Source organism: Bombina bombina, chromosome 6 (genome assembly GCF_027579735.1).
Source record: "Bombina bombina isolate aBomBom1 chromosome 6, aBomBom1.pri, whole genome shotgun sequence".
NCBI classification, from domain to species: Eukaryota; Metazoa; Chordata; class Amphibia; order Anura; family Bombinatoridae; genus Bombina; species Bombina bombina.
This window is the reverse complement of record NC_069504.1, coordinates 991,443,385-991,459,950: the sequence shown is the minus strand read 5'-3', so window position 1 is coordinate 991,459,950 and position 16,566 is coordinate 991,443,385. Positions and strand designations below refer to the sequence as shown.

At 47.6% G+C, this 16,566-nt stretch overlaps 1 protein-coding gene across 1 annotated transcript in view; it reads left to right on the top strand.

The window, feature by feature from the left end:
- The window catches only part of LOC128664031 (zona pellucida sperm-binding protein 4-like), a 45,432-nt gene that overhangs the window by 8,312 nt on the left and 20,554 nt on the right, over window positions 1-16,566 (top strand). The gene's annotated exons all lie outside the window — the stretch shown is intronic.

The following is a 16,566-nucleotide window of genomic DNA, read 5'->3' as shown; positions in this document are numbered from 1 at the left end:
CCCCTCCTCTCTCTCTCTCCCCCCTCCTTTCTCTCTCTCTCTCTCTCTCTCTCTCCCCCCTCCTCTCTCTCTCTCCCCCTCCTCTCTCTCTCTCTCTCTCTCTCTCTCTCTCTCCCCCTTCTCTCTCTTCCCCCCTCCCCTCTCTCTCTCTCCCCTTCCCTCCTCTCTCTCTCTCTTTCCCCCCCCTTCTCTCTCTCTTTTTCCCCCTCCTCTCTCTCTCTCTCCCCCCTCCTTTCTCTCCCCCCTCCTCTCTCTCTCTCCCCCCTCCTCTCTCTCCCCCCTCCTCTCTCTCTCCCCTCCTCTCTCCCCCCGCCTCTCTCTCTCCCCCCCGCCTCTCTCTCTCCCCCCGCCTCTCTCTCTCCCCCCTCCTCTCTCTCTCTCTCTCCCCTGCCTCCTCTCTCTCTCCCCCTCCTCTCTCTCTCTCCCCCCTCTCTCTCCCCCCTCTCTCTCCCCCCTACTCTCTCCCCCCTCTCTCCCCTCCTCTCTCTCCCCCCCTCTCTCTCTCTCTCTCTCTCTCTCTCTCCCCCTCTCTTTTGTGCTCTCTCTCTCTCCCCCTCTCTTGCTCTCTCTCTCTCCCCCCTCTTTTGTGCTCTCTCTCTCCCCTCTCTTTGCGCTCTCTCCCCCCTCTCTTTTGCGCTCTCTCCCCCTCTCTTTTGCTCTCTCTCTCCCCCGTCTCTTTTGTGCTCTCTCTCTCCCCCCTCTTTTGCTCTCTCTCTCCCCCTCTCTTTTGCGCTCTCTCTCTCCCCCTCTCTTTTGCTCTCTCTCCCCCTCTCTTCACTCTCTCTCCCCCTCTTTTGCTCTCTCTCTCCCCCTCTCTTTTGCGCTCTCTCCCCCTCTCTTTAGATCTCTCCCCCTCTCTTCACGCTCTCTCTCCTCCTCTCTTTTTCTCTCTCTCTCCCCCATCTCTTTTGCACTGTCTATCCCCCTCTCTTTTGCGCTCTCTCTCCCCCTCTCTTTTGTGCTCTCTCTCTCCCCCTCTTTTGCTCTCTCTCTCCCCCTCTCTTTTGCTTTCTCTCCCCCTCTCCTCGCGCTCTCTCCGCCCTCTCTTTTTCTCTCTCTCTCCCATCTCTTTTGCGCTCTCTATCCCCCTCTCTTTTGCTCTCTCTCTCCCCCATCTCTTTTGTGCTCTCTATCCCCCTCTCTTTTGAGCTCTCTCTCCCCCATCTCTTTTGTGCTCTCTCTCCCCCTCTCTTTTGAGCTCTCTCTCTCCCTTCTCTCTCCCCCATCCTCTCTCTCCTGCTCTCTCTCTCTCCCCTCCTCTCTCTCTCTCCCCTCCTCTCTCTCTCTCCCCCTCTCTCTCTTCCCCTCTCTCCTCTCTCTCTCTCCCCCCTCTCCTCTCTCTATTCCCTCTCCTCTCTCTTCCCCCTCTTCTCTCTCCCCTCCTCTCTCTCCCCTCCTCTCTCTCCCCTCCTCTCTCTCTATCTCTCCCCCCTCTCTTTTGCGCTCTCTCCCCCTCTCCTAGTGCTCTCTCCGCCCTCTCTTTTGCTCTCTCTCTCCCATCTCTTTTGCACTCTCTATCCCCCTCTCTTTTGCTCTCTCTCTCCCCCATCTCTTTTGCGCTCTCTATCCCCCTCTCTTTTGAGCTCTCTCCCCCTCTCTCTCTCCCCCTCTCTCTCTCCTGCTCTCTCTCCCCTCCTCTCTTTCTCTCCCCCTCTCTCTCTTCCCCCCTCTCCTCTCTCTCCCCCCTCTTCTCTCTCCCCTCCTCTCTCTCCCCTCCTCTCTCTCTCTCCCCTCCTCTCTCTCTATCTCTCCCCCCTCTCTATCTCTCTCCCCTCTCTATCTCCCGACCGCACCCAGCCACGCCCCCTTCACGCTTGGCCATGCCCCCTTCACGGCCATTCCCGCCCGCTCTCTCCCCCCTCTCTTTTGCTCTCGCTCTCTCCCCCGTCTCTTTTGCGCTCTCTATCCTCCTCTCTTTTGCTCTCTCTCTCCCCCATCTCTTTTGCGGTCTCTATTCCCCTCTCTTTTGAGCTCTCTCTCTCCCCCATCTCTATTGCGCTCTCTCCCCCTCTCTTTTGAGCTCTCTCCCCCCTCTCTCTCTCCCCCATACTCTCTCTCTCCCCCTATACTCTCTCTCTCCCCCTATCCTCTCTCTCTCCCCTCCTCTCTCTCTCCCTCCTCTCCTCTCTCTCTCCCCCCTTCGCCTCTCTCTCTCCTACTCTCTCTCTCCCCCTCTCCTCTCTCTCTATACCCCTCCTCTTTCTCCACGCCCCCTTCATGCTTGACCACGCCCCCTTCACGACCATTCCCACCTGACCACACCCACTTCACGTCGACAATGCCCCCACTCATGCCTGGCCATGCCTACTTCTGCCGTAGGCAGCAGATCAGCTAGGTAGGGAGCAGGACTCAAAGGCCAGGTGTGTTTGTCCTCGTGCTGTCTCTACTGCGCATGACAGCTTTGGACAAACACACTTGGCCTTTTATATAATAGGATAGTAAAATAAACAGGGTTATATAAAATAGTACAATAATCAGTTATATAAAACTAGTCCTAAGGCAATGTACACGGGCCATTTTTTGCAGTACAGCGGTCCCACTCCTTGCTCTCTCTCTCTATCCCCCCTCTCTTTTGCTCTCTCTTTTTTCCCTCTCTTTTGCTCTCTCTCTCCCCTCTCTTTTGCTCTCTCTCTCCCCCTCTCTTTTACTCTCTCTATGTCCCCCGTCTCTTTTGCTCTCTCTCTCCCCCCTCTCTTTTACTCTCTCTCTCTCCCCCTCTCTTTTGCTCCCTCTCTTCCCCCTGTCTTTTGCTCTCTCTCTTCCCCCTCTCTTTTGCTCTCTCTCTTCCCCCTTTCTTTTGCTCTCTCTCCCCCTCTCTTTTGCTCTCTCTCCCCCTCTCTTATGCTCTCTCTACCGCTCTTTTGCTGTCTCTCTCCCTCTCTTTTGCTGTCTCTCTCCCTCTCTTTTGCTGTCTCTCTTTCCCCCTCTCTTTTGCTCTCTCTACTCTGTTTTGCTGTCTCTCTCCCTCTCTTTTGCTCTATCTCCCCCTCTCTTTTGTGCTCTCTATCTCCCCCTCTCTTTTGCTCTCTCTCCCCTCTCTCTTTTACTCTCTCCCCTTTCTTTTTCTCTTTCTACCCCCTCTCTTTTGCTCTCTCTACCCCCTCTCTCTCTCTCTCTCTCTTTCTCTCCTTTCTCTTTTGCTGTCTCTCTCCCTCTCTTTTACTTTCTCTCTACTCTCTTTTGCTGTCTCTCTCCCTCTCTTTTGCTCTCTCTCCTCTCTCTTTTGTGCTCTCTATCTCCCCCTCTCTTGTGCTCTCTCTCTTTTACTCTCTCCTCTTCCTTTTACTCTCCCCCATTTCTTTTGCTATCTCTGACCCCCTCTCTCTCTCTCTCCTTTCTCTTTTGCTGTATCTCTCCCTCGCTTTTTCTCTCTCCCACCCCCTCTTTGCTGTCTCTCTCCATCTATTTTACTCTCTCTCCTCTCTCTTTTACTCTCCCCCTTTCTTTTGCTCTCTCTCCCCCCTCTCTTTTGCTCTCTCTATCACCCCTCTTTTGCTCTCTCTCTCTCCCCCTCTTATGCTCTCCCCCCTCTTTCTCTCTCTCCACTCTCTTTTGCTCTCTCTCCCTCTCTTTTGCACGCTCTCACCCTCTGTTTTGTGCTCTCTCCCCCTCTCTTTTGCGCTCTCTCCCCCTCTCTTTTGTGCTCTCCCTCTCTCTTTTGTGCTCTCTCTCTTTTGTGCTCTCAATCTCCCCCTCTCTTTTGCACTCTCTCTTGCTCCACCTCTCTTATGCTCCCTCCCCCCTCTCTTTTGCTTTCTCTCCCCTTTCTTTTGCTCTCTCTCCCCCTCTCTTTTGCGCTCTCTCCCCCCCTCTCTTTTATGCTTTCTCTCTCTCCCCTCTCTTTTGCGTTCTCTCCCCCCCCCCTTTTGCGCACTCTCTCCCCCTCTCTTTTTCACTCTCTCTTTCTCCCCCTCTTTTGCGCTCTCTCTCTCCCCCACTCTCTCTCTCCCCCCTCCTCTCTCTCCCCCCTCCTCTCTCTATCTCCCCCCTCTCTCTCCCTCCCTCCTCTCTCTCTCTCTCTCCCCCCTCCTCTCTCTCTCTCCCCCTCCCCTCTCTCTCTCTCTCTCTCTCTCTCTCTCTCTCCCCCTTCTCTCTCTTCCCCCCTCCCCTCTCTCTCTCTCCTTCCCTCCTCTCTCTCTCTCTTCCCCCCCTTCTCTCTCTCTTTTTCCCCCTCCTCTCTCTCTCTCTCCCCCCTCCTTTCTCTCCCCCCTCCTCTCTCTCTCTCCCCCCTCCTCTCTCTCCCCCCTCCTCTCTCTCTCCCCCTCCTCTCTCCCCCCGCCTCTCTCTCTCCCCCTGCCTCTCTCTCTCTCCCCTCCTCTCTCTCTCTCTCTCTCTCTCTCCCCTGCCTCCTCTCTCTCTCCCCCTCCTCTCTCTCTCTCCCCCCTCTCTCTCCCCCCTACTCTCTCCCCCCTCTCTCCCCTCCTCTCTCCCCCCCCTCTCTCTCTCTCTCTCTCTCTCTCTCTCTCTCTCTCTCTCTCTCTCTCTCCCCCTCTCTTTTGTGCTCTCTCTCTCTCCCCCTCTCTTGCTCTCTCTCTCTCTCCCCCTCTCTTTTGTGCTCTCTCTCTCTCCCCCTCTCTTGCTCTCTCTCTCTCCCCCCTCTTTTGTGCTCTCTCTCTCCCCTCTCTTTGCGCTCTCTCCCCCCTCTCTTTTGCGCTCTCTCCCCCTCTCTTTTGCTCTCTCTCTCCCCCGTCTCTTTTGTGCTCTCTCTCTCCCCCCTCTTTTGCTCTCTCTCTCCCCCTCTCTTTTGCGCTCTCTCTCTCCCCCTCTCTTTTGCTCTCTCTCCCCCTCTCTTCACTCTCTCTCCCCCTCTTTTGCTCTCTCTCTCCCCCTCTCTTTTGCGCTCTCTCCCCCTCTCTTTAGATCTCTCCCCCTCTCTTCACGCTCTCTCTCCTCCTCTCTTTTTCTCTCTCTCTCCCCCATCTCTTTTGCACTCTCTATCCCCCTCTCTTTTGCGCTCTCTCTCCCCCTCTCTTTTGTGCTCTCTCTCTCCCCCCTCTTTTGCTCTCTCTCTCCCCCTCTCTTTTGCTTTCTCTCCCCCTCTCCTCGCGCTCTCTCCGCCCTCTCTTTTTCTCTCTCTCTCCCATCTCTTTTGCGCTCTATATCCCCCTCTCTTTTGCTCTCTCTCTCCCCCATCTCTTTTGTGCTCTCTATCCCCCTCTCTTTTGAGCTCTCTCTCCCCCATCTCTTTTGTGCTCTCTCTCCCCCTCTCTTTTGAGTTCTCTCTCTCCCTTCTCTCTCCCCCATCCTCTCTCTCCTGCTCTCTCTCTCTCCCCTCCTCTCTCTCTCTCCCCTCCTCTCTCTCTCTCCCCCTCTCTCTCTTCCCCTCTCTCCTTTCTCTCTCTCCCCCCTCTCCTCTCTCTATTCCCTCTCCTCTCTCTTCCCCCTCTTCTCTCTCCCCTCCTCTCTCTCCCCTCCTCTCTCTCCCCTCCTCTCTCTCTATCTCTCCCCCCTCTCTTTTGCGCTCTCTCCCCCTCTCCTAGTGCTCTCTCCGCCCTCTCTTTTGCTCTCTCTCTCCCATCTCTTTTGCACTCTCTATCCCCCTCTCTTTTGCTCTCTCTCTCCCCCATCTCTTTTGCGCTCTCTATCCCCCTCTCTTTTGATCTCTCTCTCTCCCATCTCTTTTGTGCTCTCTCTCCCCCTCTCTTTTGAGCTCTCTCTCTCCCCCTCTCTCTCTCCCGCTCTCTCTCTCTCCCCTCCTCTCTCTCTCTCCCCCTCTCTCTCTGCCCCTCTCTCTCTCTCCCCCCCTCTCCTCTCTATATTCCCTCTCCTCTCTCTCCCCCCTCTTCTCTCTCCCCTCCTCTCTCTCCCCTCCTCTCTCTCTATCTCTCCCCCCTCTCTATCTCTCTCCCCTCTCTATCTCCTGACCGCACCCAGCCACGCCCCCTTCACGTTTGGCCATGCCCCCTTCACGGCCATTCCCGCCCGCTCTCTCCCCCCCTCTGTTTTGCTCTCTCTCTCTCTCTCTCCCCCATCTCTTTTGCGCTCTCTATCCTCCTCTCTTTTGCTCTCTCTCTCCCCCATCTCTTTTGCGGTCTCTATTCCCCTCTCTTTTGAGCTTTCTCTCTCCCCATCTCTATTGCGCTCTCTCCCCCTCTCTTTTGAGCTCTCTCCCCCCTCTCTCTCTCCCCCATCCTCTCTCTCTCCCCCATCTTCTCTCTCTCCCCCTATCCTCTCTCTCCCCTCCTCTCTCTCTCCCCCCTCTCCTCTCTCTCTCCCCCCTTCTCCTCTCTCTCTCCTACTCTCTCTCTCTCCCCCTCTCCTCTCTCTCTCTCCCCTCCTCTCTCTATCTCTCTCCCCTCTCTATCTCCCAACCGTGCCCGGCCACGCCCCCTTCATGCTTGACCACGCCCCCTTCATGACCATTCCCATCGACCACGCCCACTTCACGTCGACAATGCCCCCCGCTCATGCCCGGGCCACGCCCACTTCTGCCGCAGGCGGCAGATCAGCTAGGTAGGGAGCAGGGCTCAAAGGTCAGGTGTGTTTGTCCTCGTACTGTCTCTACTGCGCATGACAGCTTTGGACAAACACACTTGGTCTTTTATATAATAGGATAGTAAAATAATCAGGGTTATATAAAATAGTACAATAATCAGTTATATTAAACTAGTCCTAAGCCAATGTACACGGGCCATTTTTTGCAGTACAGCGGTCCCACTCCTTGCTCTCTCTCTATCCCCCCTCTCTTTTGCTCTCTCGTTTTTCCCTCTCTTTTGCTCTCTCTCTCACCTCTCTTTTGCTCTCTCTCTCCCCCCTCTCTTTTACTCTCTCTCTCTCCCCCTCTCTTTTGCTCCCTTTCTTCCCCCTGTCTTTTGCTCTCTCTCTTCCCCCTCTCTTTTGCTCTCTCTCTTCCCCCTTTCTTTTGCTCTCTCTCCCCCTCTCTTTTGCTCTCTCTCCCCCTCTCTTTTGCTCTCTCTACCCCTCTTTTGCTGTCTCTCTCCCTCTCTTTTGCTGTCTCTCTCCCTCTCTTTTGCTGTCTCTCTTTCCCCTCTCGTTTGCTCTCTCTCTCTACTCTCTTTTGCTGTCCCTCCCCCTCTCTTTTGTGCTCTCTATCTCCCCCTCTCCTTTGCTCTCTCTCCCCTCTCTCTTTTACTCTCTCCCCTTTCTTTTCTCTCTCTACCCCCTCTCTTTTGCTCTCTCTACCCCCCCTCTCTCTCTCTCTCTCTCTCTCTCTTTCTCTCCTTTCTCTTTTGCTGTATCTCTCCCTCTCTTTTACTCTCTCTCTCTCTACTCTCTTTTGCTGTCTCTCTCCCTTTCTTTTGCTCTCTCTCCCCTCTCTTTTGTGCTCTCTATCTCCCCCAAGGGAGAAGTCAAATTAGTATGTATGGTAGCCAAAATATGGTCAGGAGGTATAACAGGAGTAGGTACAGACTTCTCCTTGGACAGAGGTGACAATTGTCGAGAGAGGGCATCAGCCCTAACATTCTTACTACCAGGCAGGTAGGAGACCACATAATTAAACCGAGACAAAAATAGTGCCCATCTGGCCTGTCGGGGCAACAAACGTTTTGCTTCAGATAGATAAGTTAAATTCCTGTGGTCAGTAAGAATGAGCACTGGCACGCTAGTACCCTCAAAAAGATGCCTCCATTCCTTAAGTGCCAAAATTATGGCCAGTAATTCCCTGTTGCCAATTTCATAATTGCACTCCACTGGAGACACTTTTTTAGAGAAGAAACCACACGGATGCAAGGAACCATCAGGTGTGGGACATTGAGACAAGAGGGCACCTACTCTAGTCTCAGACGCATCAACCTCAAGAATGAAAGGTAGGACAGGGTTAGGATGAGTCAGAACTGGAGCTGCAGCAAAGGCAGTCTTAAGACTATCAAAGACCTTAATGGCAGTAGGTGACCAATGGAGTGGATCATTCTCTTTACAGGTCATGTCTGTGATAGGTTTGACCAAGGAAGAAAAGTTTTTAATAAACTTTCTATAGTAAATGGCGAACCCCCCAAAACGTTGAATAGACCGAAGACCAACTGGGCGAGGCCACTGCAGAACTGCAGATAACTTGTCAGGATCCATGGAGAACCCTGCAACAGAGATAACATAACCTAGGAAGGTTACTTGAGTCTGATGGAACTCACATTTCTCGAGTTTACAAAACAGGCTGTTCTCACGTAGTCTCTGAAGAACCCGTGAAACATCAGAACAATGAGCCTCAAGTGTGGGTGAGTGTATGAGGATGTCGTCTAAGTACACCACAACACACTGTTGCAACATATCTCATATTACATCATTAATAAATTCCTCAAAAACAGCAGGAGCATTACATAGGCCAAAGGGCATTACAAGATACTCATAATGCTTGCTCCTGGTGTTAAATGCTGTTTCCATTCATGGCCCTCCTAAATCAAGTTTAGTAAAGACCGTAGCTCCCTTGAGGCGGTCAAAGAGTTCCGTAATAAGTGGAATAGGGTAAGAATTCTTAATGGTAAAACGATTAAGACCCCTATAATCGATACATGGTCTTAACTCGCCACCCTTTTTCTTCACAAAGTAGAAGCCAGCCCCTGCAGGAGAGCAGGATTTGCGGATGATCCCCCGCGACAGAGCATCGGCAACATACTCATCCATAGCATAATTCTCTGCAACAGACAGAGGGTACACCCGGCCCCGAGGAGGAATGGCTCCGGGTTGCAGGTCTATGGCATAATCGTAAGACCGGTGAGGAGGCAACGTACCGGCATGCACCTTGTCAAACACGTCTATGAATTCTCGGTACTCCTCTGGCAATTGAGATACTGAAGAAGTGCACAAGACTTTAACTGGTTTCCGAAGACAAGTGGAAATACATTGCGGGGACCACGACAAAATTTCAGACCTGTGCCAGTCGAGACTGGGATTGTGCTTTTGGATCCAGGGATAACCCAGAACAACCGGAAAATGCGGAAAGTTTATCACCTGGAACTGGAGGGTTTCAAAATGGAGACCCCCAACAGTCATGGACAACGGAGCAGTTTTGTGAGTAACGAGTGAGGGCTGAAGGGGCCTGTCATCAATGGCCTCAATAGCAAGCGGTACGGACTGAGGCAAAACAGGATTGGAGTGCTTTGATACAAAAGCACTGTCAATGAAATAGCCCGCAGCACTGGAGTCAACAAGAGCCTGAGTGACTATGGAGGAGTCCACCCAGGAAAGGACAACCGTGACCAAAGGTTTCTCCTTAAGCGGTTCTGGGGACGAGGATAAACCACCCAAGGTCTGCCCCCGACAGGACCTTAGGTGTGAGCGTTTCCTGGCCGTGTAGGACAAGACTTCAAAAGGTGACCCTGTAACCCACAATAGAGGCAGAGCCCCTCCCTCCTCCTAAAGGCCCTCTCCATCGGCATGGGTGGGAACGAACACGTAGGAGACAACAGAACAGGAGGCTTCCGCAAGCGCTCCTTGAAAGAGGGCCTCTCTCTGAGTCTGATGTCAATTAGGATCAAAAAAGACACCAATGCCTCGAGATCCTCTGGTAAATCTCTGGCAGCAGCTTCATCTTTAATTGCATCAGAAAGCCCATGAAAGAAGGCGGCAACAAGGGCTTCATTGTTCCAACCTACCGCTGCGGCAAGTGTATGGAACTCAATAGCATACTGAGCAACAGATCTTGTACCTTGCTGAATGGACATGAGTCGTTTAGCAACAGAGGAGGAGCAAGTCGGAACATCAAATACCCTTCGAAAGGAGGCCACAAATTCAGGGTAATTTGAAATCACAGGTTTATTAGTCTCCCACAAGGGATTAGCCCAGGCAAGAGCTGTGTCAGAGAGTAACGAGATGAGAAATATCACCTTAGCTCTGTCAGAGGGAAACTCCTGAGGTAACATCTCAAAGTAAATGCCCACCTGGTTCAAAAACCCTCTGCACTGAATAGGATCCCCTCCATATCACTGAGGTAGAGGTGCAGAACTGGCCATGCTCCTGGTAGGCATAGGTGCAGCAGCGGAAACAGGAGCAGCCATAACTTGCGGAACACTTTGGTCCAAATGTGCAGTGCGAGTCAGCAGGGTTTGCAGGGCTAGTGAAAATTGATACAAAGCGGTGATCCTGTTCATCCATCCTGGAAATGATGGCAGGTAAAGGTGGATTATTAGCACCATCAGGATTCATGGCCTTTGCGTAATGTCAGGGTGCCAGGAATCAGAATGAAACGAGAAGTGCAAAAATAATCACACCTTTATTAATAGCAAAAAATAATAAAAAGTCCACAAGTCAAATAACAAGCCAGGAGTCAAAACCAGAGCTGGTAGTCAGACGAGCCGAGTCAGGAGCCAAAGCAAATAGTCAGACGAGCCGGAATCAGGAACAAGGAAAACAGCAGAGTCAGGAACAAGCCAGGGATCAGGAACCAGGAAGGATGTCAGGCAGCCAGGTAATGCACAGGAACTCTCACAAACAGGTCTGAGACAACACAAAGGCAAAGCATACTGAACAGATGCCCTTTAAATAATAAGTGATGACATCACAATTCTGAGACTGCATCCTGTCTCACATGGATGATGCACACCAGTCTGGCCATAAAAGGAAGTGCAGGAAGTGAGCAGCATCCCCCCCAATGCACCATAGTCAGGAAGAGAGGTGAGTAAAATGGCTGCCAACAGGGAAAAACCATAGTTGCCAACAGTTCCTGATTTCCAGGGACAGACCCTGGATTTTGTTGTATGTCCCTGGATTTTGTCCCTGGAAATGTCCCTGAAAATCTCTTTTGCACAATATTTGTTGTTTGCATATATACACATACACACACATACATACATATACACAGATAGATAGATGATAAATAGATATACTGTATTATTTAAATATAATTCATTCCTAATGGTATATTGTTATTATTATTGAATGGGTTCACACAGTGGCATCACTAGGGGGGTGCGTGACACCATCCAGGGGGTGACACCAAAAAAAAAATTTTTTTTTTTTTTTTTTTAATTTTATTGAAATTCAAAGAAATACAATGTTGAGATGCATGGATTTTTTTTATTAGAGGGGCTGGCATTTGTGAACATTGGTGGGACTGGGGAAGTTGTAGACACACAATTTTTTTGCCCCTTGAGCCAGTGCTGCAATTTCAACAAATAGTTTTCCCGGCTGCTTTTGCTTGTTTGTACTTTGCTTCTCCCCTGCCCAATTTCTCTATGAATGTTGTGGGCATGCCGTGGGGCTTGCAAAGTTGCGCTGCTAGCCTAAACCTGCCTGCCTATCTGTGCTCACTGCTCAGTGACATGTGGAGCAGTGGAGTCACTCACTGCTGTGCTGTCTCACTAAATGGGAACTGGGAAATCGTGAGGGGATGCCTGGCACCTGACCGCATGACTGTTTGACACTGTCTCTAAAGTGAAGGAGCCACATATGATGCCCCCAGACCTTTACGGTTACGGTACACTAAGTGCACACTGAACAGGTAGGAGGGCGGGCGGGGGTCTGGGGGTGGGCAGAGTGCAGAGGTGATTGGCCATAAGAAGCGGTAGGCACGCGGCCCGGGGCTGTGCACTGACAGACTTGGAACAGAGTCAGAGAGCAGAATTTTCATAGTTTGCACGCCTAAACCTTTTCTTCAGTGATTTATTTTAGAGTGCTCTGTTTATCTTTCATTTGATGCTCTGCTGAGCCAGGGAGCAGCTCTAGGCATGAGCTTTATAATTAATGCAGTGCAGTTTACATATTTTGTATATGTGTGTGTCTGTGTCTGAGTTTTGTGTGTGTGTGTGTCTGAGTGTTTTTGTGTGTGTGTCTGAGTGTGTTTCCGAGTGTTTGTGTGTGCATCTGAGTATGTTTTTAAGTGTGTCTGAGTGTTTGTATGTGTGTGTGCCTGTGTTTTTGTGTGTGTCTGCTTTCTGGGGGGTGGGGGTGACACCATAAATTACCGCACCGGGTGACACCAACCCTAGTGACGCCACTGGGTTCACATATTATTTGTCTTTCTAATTTTGATGCTGTGTTGTAAAAATAACCATATGCCCAGAATGTGTTCCAGAGACTAGGTAGGTGTAAGAGCTTGGTGCTGTAATCTGTGTAATAAACTATGGATAAGTCTAAATTATACTATTACTTTCAAATGGGTGTGTTTTGATTGCAGAACTGAGTGGGCGGAGCAATTGAACAGTAAGTCGCCAATACTCCAGACATCCCAACTCTCCCTGAAGTTCAGGGAGTCTCCCTGATTGTAATAGCGACTCACTGATGCCAGCAAATGGAATGCAATCTCCCTGAAACTCCAAGTACCATGATCCAATGTGGCCCAAGTCCGGAAAAGTGTTTCTTTAAGGAATGTCTTTAGTTGCTGGTACATTATAGAACCCTTAAAGCATGCATCATTAACCAAAAAGCCCCCACACAAATACTATCTTATTTTCGGCACGTAATTAAACTTCATATTCTAAAATATTTAAGAGCTAGTGACGTATGGGATATACATTCCTACCAGGAGGGGCAAAGTTTCCCAAACCTCAAAATGCCTATAAATACACCCCTCACCACACCCACAAATCAGTTTTACAAACTTTGCCTCCTGTGGAGCTGGTGAAGTAAGTTTGTGCTAGATTCTACGTTGATATGCGCTCCGCAGCAGGTTGGAGCCCGGTTTTCCTCTCAGCGTGCAGTGAATGTCAGAGGGATGTGAAGAGAGTATTGCCTATTTGAATTCAATGATCTCCTTCTACGGGGTCTATTTCATAGGTTCTCTGTTATCGGTCGTAGAGATTCATCTCTTACCTCCCTTTTCAGATCGACGATATACTCTTATATATACCATTACCTCTACTGATTCTCGTTTCAGTACTGGTTTGGCTTTCTACAACATGTAGATGAGTGTCCTGGGGTAAGTAAGTCTTATTTTCTGTGACACTCTAAGCTATGGTTGGGCACTTTTATATAAAGTTCTAAATATACAGGGAGTGCAGAATTATTAGGCAAATGAGTATTTTGACCACATCATCCTCTTTATGCATGTTGTCTTACTCCAAGCTGTATAGGCTCGAAAGCCTACTACCAATTAAGCATATTAGGTGATGTGCATCTCTATAATGAGAAGGGGTGTGGTCTAATGACATCAACACCCTATATCAGGTGTGCATAATTATTAGGCATCTTCCTTTCCTTTGGCAAAATGGGTCAAAAGAAGGACTTGACAGGCTCAGAAAAGTCAAAAATAGTGAGATATCTTGCAGAGGGATGCAGCACTCTTAAAATTGCAAAGCTTCTGAAGCGTGATCATCGAACAATCAAGCGTTTCATTCAAAATAGTCAACAGGGTCGCAAGAAGCGTGTGGAAAAACCAAGGCGCAAAATAACTGCCCATGAACTGAGAAAAGTCAAGCGTGCAGCTGCTAAGATGCCACTTGCCACCAGTTTGGCCATATTTCAAAGCTGCAACATCACTGGAGTGCCCAAAAGCACAAGGTGTGCAATACTCAGAGACATGGCCAAGGTAAGAAAGGCTGAAAGACGACCACCACTGAACAAGACACACAAGCTGAAACGTCAAGACTGGGCCAAGAAATATCTCAAGACTGATTTTTCTAAGGTTTTATGGACTGATGAAATGAGAGTGAGTCTTGATGGGCCAGATGGATGGGCCCGTGGCTGGATTGGTAAAGGGCAGAGAGCTCCAGTCCGACTCAGACACCAGCAAGGTGGAGGTGGAGTACTGGTTTGGGCTGGTATCATCAAAGATGAGCTTGTGGGGCCTTTTCAGGTTGAGGATGGAGTCAAGCTCAACTCCCAGTCCAACTGCCAGTTTCTGGAAGACACCTTCTTCAAGCGGTGGTACAGGAAGAAGTCTGCATCCTTCAAGAAAAACATGATTTTCATGCAGGACAATGCTCCATCACACGCGTCCAAGTACTCCACAGCGTGGCTGGCAAGAAAGGGTATAAAAGAAGAAAATCTAATGACATGGCCTCCTTGTTCACCTGATCTGAACCCCATTGAGAACCTGTGGTCCATCATCAAATGTGAGATTTACAAGGAGGGAAAACAGTACACCTCTCTGAACAGTGTCTGGGAGGCTGTGGTTGCTGCTGCACGCAATGTTGATGGTGAACAGATCAAAACACTGACAGAATCCATGGATGGCAGGCTTTTGAGTGTCCTTGCAAAGAAAGGTGGCTATATTGGTCACTGATTTGTTTTTGTTTTGTTTTTGAATGTCAGAAATGTATATTTGTGAATGTTGAGATGTTATATTGGTTTCACTGGTAAAAATAAATAATTGAAATGGGTATATATTTGTTTTTTGTTAAGTTGCCTAATAATTATGCACAGTAATAGTCACCTGCACACACAGATATCCCCTAAAATAGCTCAAACTAAAAACAAACTAAAAACTACTTCCAAAAATATTCAGCTTTGATATTAATGAGTTTTTTGGGTTCATTGAGAACATGGTTGTTGTTCAATAATAAAATTAATCCTCAGAAATACAACTTGCCTAATAATTCTGCACTCCCTGTATGTGTTTAAACATTTATTTGCCTTGATTCAGGATGTTCAACGTTCCTTATTTTCAGACATTCAGTTTCATATTTGGGATAATGCACATGGATAATTCAATTTTTTCTTACCTTAAAATTTGACTTTTTTTCCTGTGGGCTGTTAGGCTCGCGGGGGCTGAAAATGCTTCATTTTATTGCGTCATTCTTGGCGCGGACTTTCATGGCGCATTTTTTTGACGTTTTTGCGCCAAAAAATGTCGGCGTTACCGGATGTGGTGCCATTTTTGGCGCCAAAAGCATTTAGGCGCCAAATAATGTGGGCGGCTTTTTTGGCGCTAAAAAATTTGAGCGTCATTGTTGTCTCCACAATATTTAAGTCTCATTATTTATTGCTTCTGGTTGCTAGAAGCTTGTTCATTGGCATTTTTTTCCCATTCCTGAAACTGTCATTTAAAGAATTTGATCAATTTTGCTTTATATGTTGTTTTTTCTATTACATATTGCAAGATGTCTCAAATGGACTCTGAATCAGAAGCCACTTTTGGAAAAACGCTTAACTGAGTTTCAGTTCTACCAAAGCTAAGTTCATTTATTTTAAATGTTATAAATGTTTATCTTTAGCTATGGTTTGTAATAAGATATTATGTTATACTTTTACTTGCGGAATCCATTAGTATTTATGCTTTATATATTTTTTTTTCTTACAAGAAATATTTAGAAGACATAAGAAATATTTTTCTGATTCTATGTTAAAGGCTTTGTCTGACTTCGTGCCTTCTAATAAAATTTTTAGGTCTTTTTCACTTCTTTTTTAATTATTGAAGTTTCAAAAGACCAACAACATACTAATTTATCCTTCTCTGATGATGTTTTTTTCAGAAATTTTCTTCATCAGATATTGACACTAACAAATCCACATTTGTTCTTTGTTGAAAAGATGTTGATTATTTTGAATATTAAGGTAACTAGTTCTTTAAGACTAGCTGACATTATTTCTGCCTATTTATTTCTTTAGAGGTTTTCTTTCCAATTCCCTATACTAGGGAATGGAATAGGCTGAGAATTTTCTTTTATTCCTTCTTCAAAAAGGTTTTAAACTATATTCTTTGCCAGCAGTTAAACTCAATTTGGAGGGTTCTCCAATTTATTGGGGCTATCTCTAATTCTACTAATTATGCTATTGTTTCTATAGCAAAATAGTATTTATTTTCCTTTAGATAGTTGTATCTTATTTATGGAAAATTATTTAGTTTCAGGTACTTTTCTTGGTCCTGTGATTTATTTGGATATTGCAATTGCTTCATTTTCTCTGTTTACTTTAAGATCCAGTATCAGATTTATGATTTATTTTAGCATTGTTAAAGGGACAACATTTACTAGACTAGGTGCTGTTGCATTTGTCTTGTTGTTTTGCATTTATTGATTATGCAAGTCCACTGTATTGGCTGGTCCTTTAAACTGGACTATCATGCTAATAATTTCATTTGTGTCTTCATTTTATTGAATATTTTCGCAAATGAGGGTTAATCTATGTCTTTAGCTTTTTTAGCTAGAAGAATTTTGTGATTTTTAAAAAAATCAAAATAAAAAAATCCATATTTCCTTTGTTCTAAGATAATCAATTATTTGTTTTATAATTGGATTCAATTCTTAACTGTTACTCTGGGCTTCAAGGTTGAGTTCTAAGACTAAAACTTTAAGCTTATACTAGTTTGGTTGTTCTTATTAAGGAACGAATTCCTGAGTTCTTTCCCAAGTAACATGTCTATAATTGGAGTTCGAAATCAGCTCCCTAATTTTGCGATGTACGTGCCGTATTCCAGCTTGGCTGGTAAGGGGCAGGTTAAGGCTTCTTTGAAATTTATTTTGTCCAAATTTCTTTGATTTTATTCCAGCAAGGCTAACACTTTCTTTAACTGTGTTTCTGTCCTATATATTTTGGGTACTGTTGGAGCATGGCTGGGCACCCATGGGGTTCAAGCGCTGCTCAGACCTGGAATCTTCTGGGGTATTTCTTCCAGTTTCTTTTGAGGAACCGGGTTTTGGAGTTTTATTCAAACTATTTTGCCTTTTTATGGTCTTTGATAGCATTATTTGTTTTCATTAGATACAATAAATGCATATTTTCATTTTTCTGTTT